Raw genomic sequence first — 6,683 nt, 5'->3', positions numbered from 1 at the left:
CCAACCATTGCATAATTCACCTTTAATGTCATCGTAATAACGATTTCAAAACGCGGTTTTTCATAACCATTTCAAAAACACACATTTCGCGCCAACATAATGGACATTTCAAAACCCGTTTTTTCCTAACCGTTTCAAAACACTTTTGCACCGACATAATGGACATTTGAAAACCCGAGAACAGTGCTATGGACATGGGCCACCCGCGGCGCGCGCGGAAGCGCTTGAAATAAGCGTGCATGTGTGGAGTCGCCACCAATTTTTATGGAAACTTGGAACTGTTCGAATACCTCGTGTCATGTCAAGACACAAAGTAGTGACATGAACACTAAGAACTCGTTACCCTTAGCATTCTATGTCTAGAATGACTCTCGTGGATGCCAATGAATACGGATGTTCACAGAGATGGAGTCAGGGTTGAGGGTACGTATTAGGAAGTCCTTTTACTGAACACCTAATCCCGCCCGCCTCGATAGCGGCCTCTACTAATGATTAGGGAAGTTATTCATACTTGATATGTCATCGATTATATGCATGCAATGCAACATCGAACGTTTTAAACCTAGCATGTGAATTAAACTAAGTCGGTGAACAAGTAATTAGGCAAACAATTATGTCGAATAGGAATTTAGGATTAATTACATGTGTAGAACAAGTAAATAAATCATACATAAATAAATACTGTAAATAAATAACGATAATTGAAATTACAATGAATTACAATGGATAAATGATTTACGTCAAAAATACACTCAAGACGGAGATTTGAAGAAAAGAAAGGAAAATAAAAGGTTAGAAAAATTAAAGTAATAAAAATAGGACAGATTAAGAGGTGATATTACCAATAATAGTCGATAAAACACGTAATTAAAGACTAGGTCAAAGCGAGAACGAAAGTTCAGGGACAGAACTCAGCTCAGAACAGGCGCAACATCTGCTACGTCCCTTAGAAGAGGCGCAGCTATTCCTGCGTATGTTCTTGAGTTGAGCTCTGGCTGTGAAGTCAGAACCGCGGGTAGTTAATATTCGTTGGTGTGTTTTACGATTGATTATCAATATTAGACTCAAGTGAAGGTGATTTAGCATATTAATTACATATGAAACCGTCATAAAAGCGATAAACACGAATTAAAACGATTAAAACGGTTTAGAAACGAATTAGGTTTAATTGTGAAGAGTCACGGGCGAGAGCACCTAAGAGGGGGAGGGGGTGAATTAGGTGTCTATTTAAAATTTAAGCTTAATGAAAACTTCTTTTAAAACTCTTAAACACTTTAAACAATGCTTAGATGAAAGGAGAAGTCGATACTTAGAACTAGAGAGTTAGAAGTAATCAACAACGATTCAGCAAGCACAAGTTACAGTGTACTCAACAGCTGATTCTGTAGATAAAAACGTGAGTAGAGTGTGCAGCGGAAATAAAACGAAATAGACACGACAAACGATGTTTTAAAAACTGGTTCGGTCACTACTCCGCGACCTATGTCCAGCGCTATTTTATTAAACGTCTCAGAAGTAAACTCATACAAACTAAGACCACCCCGAATAATAAAACAACTCCCCAACCTACTCCGGTTGCTAATGCTTAAAAGCTACTCCGCTTCCAAGACTTTTGCTTTGGGCTACTCCGCCGAAAGACTCCTTACTTAAAGCTACTCCGCAATAAGGCTTTTGCTTTGGGCTACTCCGCCGAAAGACTTCATGCTTAAAGCTACTCCGCAATAAGGCTTTTGCTTTGGGCTACTCCGCCGAAAGACTTCGAAACATTTCCAGAAATCATTTGTGATACTTGAAAGCATTTTAACAAAGATTCAAATAATTTCGAAATATTTCTTTCAAAGACGAGCCTTAATTAACAGTTGACTGAACTGTTGTTTTTGCACCTAAACGTAAATTCGTGTTTAACGATCACCTTACAACACATGACTTTAGCACTAATAATAATCTTCATCTTTGATCTTCATGATGACATTCTTGATAACCTTGAATTGACAATTGGAGCTTCATGCTACATGGTTAAAAATTAAGAGGCACACAATTAAATAACAATGAGATTAATTTGTCTTAAGGCATCATCAACATTAACTTAATCAAATTGGGTCTCTTCAATTTCCCCCTTTGATGATGGCAAGACAAATAAAATTAAGTGTGCAATTCCCCCTTAATCCATGGTCAAGGTTAACAAGTCAAAACATGATCAAAATAAGATGCATAAATACATGGTCATTGAAAATTAGTCAAATTTTTCGTTAGCCTAAGTAGAACATTTAATCGCCAAGTTAACATAGTTACGGTGTATGCAAGCCTAAGAGTCATTGAATCACCACCTGCAATTTTAAACAACTTCCCCCTCTTGACATCATCAAGTAGGAAGAACACATAGTCTAAATAAGGATTAGTGTTATACAAAACAAATTGTTCAACAACTAATAACATAACCAATGATTAGCATAATATATCACAAACATAAAGCCAAGGTAAAAAGGGATTAGAAAGGCTTTAGTTTTGATTAGGCATTAGGCATGGTTATGGCAAAAGGCTTGGTACGACATACGGCAGAGGCTAGGCACGACATAGAGCAAGAGATCAATCATCGGCTCTTCGGTTTCATCTTCTCCAACCAACCCGTGAACCATCTCCAAGAGTTCTTCATTTTGACCCTTAACCTCCTTGAGTTCCGTACGTAAACCCGTCACTTCCAAACGAAGACCCGCAATCTCACCCATTTGAGTATGTTGGAGATCCAACAAGGCTTTGGCATCCTTAGTGAGACGTGTCAAGGAAGACGATTGCGTAGAGGAGGAGGCGACATCCGTAGTCTTCATACCCGACCAAATAAGAGCAAGTTTATCACCATCAATTTTCAAGTACATTTGTGATAAAACTCCCGAGGTTATAGTGTCACACATGTGATCCACACCGAAACTAGTCGAGTCCATAATATCCATTTTCTCGAAAATGACCGATAATCACAACCCATATGCTAACACGGTGGAACTATCAACCTTACGCTTCTCTACTATCTTAGCAAGATGATCAATGTGAAAGAGCATCAAAGCGGGTAGGTTAATTTGAAGGTGTTTAGCAAGATAAAAGATCAACCACATTTCTAGCACACCACACACACCACGGCTCTCATTACATGGAATCAAGGTTCTATAAATGAAATTGAAAAAGAACCGATGGTTTATTTTGATTTCTCTCGGTTTGAGTGTGATATGGGACGTAGCTTTGGGACTTAGAAACTTTGTGACGGTCAAGGAACTTATACCATCAATAGTCGGCCAACCACCCTTGGGAAATGAGGACAACCCGGATGTAGGAATACCGAGTAATTTCCCGACAATTTCAACATTGAGACACAAGGGTTAGTTATTGATCACGGCGGTAAGACTACCCGATTGGACATCAACTTTGACCATAGTATAAAATTGAATAATCTCTGCTAAATAAACTCGGTTATAGAGATTAAGAAGACTTTCCCACTTTTGTGCATGAATTGCATCTTTAAAGAATTTAATAGCAGGGGACGAATCATACCATTCGAGTTCATAGCGATGGCCCGACTTAAAGTTTCCTTGAATGACATGTTTGCAACAATCAAAGATTTCCTTTGGAAAGCGATACCCATGAAGAATCTCGAGTGCCTTTGACTTGTTCTCATCGAGAGGTTGCTCAATAGCAATCATAGCACTATTCGATTCATCATCAACTTCCTTTGCCATTTCCTCCACTTTTCTTTTCTTTAAGATCAACCGAGTGGACACTCTCTTTGCTTTGCCTTTCGGTTTGGGAACGGTTTCCTCCTTGAACAACTCGTCATCATTGAAGACGACATTTAATTTTTCCTTATCAATTTCCGTTTCCAAAACCTTTGCCTCACTCACGGTTTTGCCTTTTCTTTTTTCGCCTTTTATATTATCAACCATATCCTTCAACATCTCATCACTACCAACACTTAACTTCGATTTCAATTTTGATTTCGATTTCGATTTCCCAATGCTTTTCTCAACCGATTCCTCCACAACTTTCTCAACACTATTTTCTTTTTCCTCACTTTTTCAATTGATTTTTCAACACTTTTTTCTTTCTCTTTTTCATTGTTTTCTTCATTCTCCTCTTCACTTTCATTTTTCTTTTCCTCACTGTTTTTCTCTCCTTCTTTTTCGACATCCTCATCAACAATATCCTCTTCTTTTTCACTTTCCTTACCAACACCAATATCAACTTCCTCAACTTCTTGAATGATTGGATTTCCATCATCATCAACTTCACCAACAAACCATGTGCTTTCTTCTTCACCCTCGGTTTCGGTTGCAAGCGGCATATTCAAACCGAATTTTTGATTGAAAACCCGACTTGAGAATCTCCTTGCTTCGGCCGCTGTTTTAGGACGATTAGCAACTGATTTATGTCTTGTCATTGGGGTGTTTGGTACAAAGACTCTAGGTTTCTTTGGTGGTTTTTGATTTTGGACAGTTTTTGATCCAAGACTTTCGATTTGTGGTTCAACCGAGGTAGTTTTCGGCTTGTAGGAGTCTCAGATTTCCTTCAATGTTTTCGGCTTAGTTGATTTTGGAGGCATGACTCTTATAGTGAAAGTAAAAGTTACAGTTGGTAGGGGGATGTGTAGGACGGTTTTGGAGAATATTTGGGGAAGATGTAAATTTTTGAAATATTTGAAAATAAGAAAGGAGGTCATCATTTATGAGTTGAAAAATCATATAGGTAGTAAATGAGGTGGATGAATAGTGTTTTAGGCTTTTTAATTTGATTGGTTGAGAGGAAGGGTGAGTGTAGCCGGTTGTGTGGGTTTAGGCGGCTAGGGACATGGGTAATGGGGAAAGTGAGATTTGATGGTTAGATGGTAATTGAGTGGCTCCATGTGAACAATATCTTTACCCATTGGATTTACATGCAAATTAATAATTTAATTCATTGAGTAAAATTAACATATAATCACTTATAAAAACATGTAAACATCTACTCTAGTCAATCATTGAGGGCAAGTCGTCATAAAATTTTATGCGGAATCCAACAAACCAATTTCCAACCGAAGTTTTACGAATTGTTCTCTTTCAAGCGGTTTTGTAAAAATGTCGGCTATTTGATCTTCCGTTCTACAAAATTTAAGACGAATTTGTCATTTTTCCACATGATCACGTAAAAAATGATGTCTTATGTCAATATGCTTATTTCTTAAGTGTTGTATTGGATTCTTTGAAATGTTAATGGTACTAGTATTATCACATAAAATTGGAGTTGAATCAAAGATAATAGCATAGTCCCTTAGTTGTTGTCGAACCCAAAGAACTTGCGCGCAACACAATGCGACACTTATGTACTCGCTTTCAGTGGTGGAAAGAGCAACGGTGTTTTGTTTCTTAGATGCCCATGAGATCAAACACGGACCTAAAAAAGTAGCCATCCTCGATGTACTCTTTCGATCAACAACGCTTCCGGCATAATCTGCATCCGAGTATCCTAAAAGCTCAAAAGGACAATGTGAGGGATACCAAAGATACAAATTAGACGTTCCAACCAAATACTTAATAATATATTTTACGGCAATGAAATGCGATTCTCTAGGACTAGCTTGGAAACGAGCACATAGACATACACTATATAAAATATCCGGTCGACTAGCGGTCAAATAAAGTAATGAACCGATCATACCTCGATACATCATTTCATCAACTTTGTTACCATTCTCATCTTTGTAAAGCTTTGTGGATTAAACCATAGGTGTAGAGAAGGGTTTAGAATTAGTCATACCGAACTTACATAGCATCTCCTTTATGTACTTTTGTTGATGAATCATTATACCATCTTGAGTTTGCTTGATTTGAAGCCCAAGGAAGAAACCTAGTTCTCCCATCATACTAATCTCAAACTCAGATTTCATTAGTTCCAAATAGTACAAATAAAGGAGTTCATTCGTTGCACCAAATATTATGTCATCGACATAAATCATACAATCAACGAGTTCACCACCTTTGTGACTTTATGAACAATGTCTTATCCACCGATCCACGCACAAAACCATTTTCCAAAAGAAATTTTGACAAGCGATCATACCAAGCTCTTGGAGCCTGTTTTAAACCATAAAGCGCCTTGTCCAATTTAAAAACATGGTTTGGAAATTCATTGTTCATAAAACCCGGTGGTTGCTCCACAAAGACCTCTTCTTCTAAATAACCATTTAGAAAACCGTTTTGACATCCATTTGAAAAGGTTTGATGCCTTTGTGAGCTGCAAAAGCTATGAGCATACGTATGGCTTCAAGCCTAGCTACTGGCGTGAAGGTTTCATTATAATCAATGCCTTCTTGTTGTTTAAATCCTTGCACCACTAGTCTAGCATTATTCCTTACGATATTGCCCGAATCATCTAGCTTATTGTGAAAGACCCATTTGGTACCAATCACGGTACAACCAGTAGGTCTAGGGACAAGATGCCATACCTCATTCCTTTTGAATTGATTAAGTTCCTCTTGGATTTCCATCACCCAATTCAGATCTTAAAGTGCCATGGTGATGTTCGTCGGTTCAATTTGTGAGAGGAACGCATGAGATGCAAAGAAATCATTGAGGGATGATCTTGCTTTCCTTCCTGAATTTAAGTCACTGGTCAAGTTAGAAAGGGGGTTAGATTTTTGGTGTTTCCACTTCTTTGGTACGATT

The sequence above is a fragment of the Silene latifolia genome, chromosome 10, assembly GCF_048544455.1.
Source record: "Silene latifolia isolate original U9 population chromosome 10, ASM4854445v1, whole genome shotgun sequence".
Lineage (NCBI taxonomy): Eukaryota > Viridiplantae > Streptophyta > Magnoliopsida > Caryophyllales > Caryophyllaceae > Silene > Silene latifolia.
Note: the sequence above shows the minus strand (reverse complement) of the source record.